The following is a 2,091-nucleotide window of genomic DNA, read 5'->3' as shown; positions in this document are numbered from 1 at the left end:
GAGGGGGAGAAGGGCAGGGGGAGGGGGAGGGAAATGGGAGGCTGGGAGGAGGCAGAAACTTTTTTTTCTCAATAAAAAGTTTAAAAAAAGAGAAATACAATGATTTGGTGAAAAGATATTTAGTGGAAAACAGAAAATAAATTTTTTCTTGGACTAAAATGTACTTTTAAGATAAGATAACTTAGGAATTGGAAATAAATAAGTTTAGCATGATGAAGGAGAGCAGGAGAAAAGAAATCCATAAATCCTAGGGTTATTTAAGTGGATTTTAAATAAAGATTTTGAAGCTCAAAAAAAAAAAGAAAGAAAAAGCATATCTTTTTGAGGATGTGTTGCACCTCAATCATCCAGAACATGTTGTTCTGCCCATATATCAGTGTTTCTCTCAGTGTTCATCAGAGAAGTTTCGTCTTTATGAAGAGTGAAGAGGATTATTATCATAATGATGCATAACAGGATAACAAGCAGAGAGTGGGAGACTTTGGTGTGCTAGCTTTAAATGAGATGTCTTTATCACAGCCCTCCCAGCAGGGCTCAGGAATCTGTGTAGAAGAAAGGGTGGGAAGATTGTTAGAGCCAGAGATAATGAATTATTTTAAGGAAATAACATTTGCAGACATAAATAAGGCTGATGCACATATGAACTCATGGGAACTGTGATAGCATACACAAGACTTGCAAAAGCTTCCAAATTTAGAAAAAATCCCATCAGAGAGGAGCAGAAGTAGCCACAAAGCCCATCCCCTAGGTAAGAAGTTGGGGAGAAGGAAATTCAATTTTCTTCAGTGGAATGACATGGAGTTCATCAACAGCAAGCACTCCAGGCTGGCCTCAGTGTCAGAAGAAGTGGGCCAAGGCGAATCAGAATCAATAGCTTTACTTTTTGTTTTGTTTTGTCAAATTAATTTATTTCCCCTTACAATCACAGTTTCCCCTCTCTCGTCTCCTCCCTTCCCTCCCCCATCCTCCCCTCCATCACCCACACCCCGAATCCATTCCTCTGTATTCTGCTCAGAAAGGAGCAGGCCTCCCATGTTCCTATTTTTTCTGTTTTCTCTGTTTTTAAGAGAAGCATTAGTCAGATGGGTAGGGAAGAGGGGAGAAACTGAAAGAATGTGCGTGATGAGATAGGGTATGATAAAAATATTCTGTATAATGCCTGAAATTCTCAAAGAGTAAATAAATCTAAGAAAAAGCCCTTGCTTGAAACCCTCAGATCCATTTATGAAATCAGTCATTGATTTTCTCATATGTCACTCACTTTACCTCATTTTTTATCCAGAACAAACAAATTAAAGTACCGTTTTTTTTTCAAAATTATGATTATTTGAAAATTATAAGTAACAGGCCATTTCTTAAGACAAATGCGGTTGACTACATAATACACTCTGTATTCTTTTAGCTTCTGAATTTTACCTTCGATAAACTTGATACTGAAGGACAAAATTAATTGCCCAAAATTTAGTAATATATCCAGGATTTTATTAAAACGTAAATATGTTAAGTCACTTTTTTGTTTCATATAATGATTTTTTAAATGATTAGTTTTGTGTTTACAGAAGGCAAATAGTATAGATTTTAGAAACGTTCCTACCCACAATAGCTCATACACAACCATGGCCAGTGCAGTTCAGCAGTGCGGGAACATTACTTAACACTGATAATCTGACATGTATATATCAAAGTCATCTAATATACAAAATATAACTTAAGGTTCATTTTTCTCTGTTTGTCCCTTGGGTTTTGAGAACATATGATGATAAGTATATCATTCATATATGCTAATACACTGAATAACACAGAGTATTTTCATGGCCTAGTATCTCCATTGTTCATTATATCTCCACCATCCAATCCCTGAGCACTATCTTCATGTTCAACAAACTTGTCTCATTATACTTTTCTTTTCCAGGCTGTTGTACACATGGAATTCCAGAATACTTGGGGTTTTATTATTGGTGAGTGTGTGTGTGTGTGTGTGTGTGTGTGTGTGTGTGTGTGTGTGATGTATGAGGGTGTACATGCATGACAATGTATACATGTGGAAATCAGAGGCCACATTTGTAGAGCAGGTTCTCTCTCTCTCTCTCT

The sequence above is a fragment of the Microtus ochrogaster genome, chromosome 24, assembly GCF_000317375.1.
Source record: "Microtus ochrogaster isolate Prairie Vole_2 chromosome 24, MicOch1.0, whole genome shotgun sequence".
Taxonomy (NCBI): Eukaryota; Metazoa; Chordata; class Mammalia; order Rodentia; family Cricetidae; genus Microtus; species Microtus ochrogaster.
Note: the sequence above shows the minus strand (reverse complement) of the source record.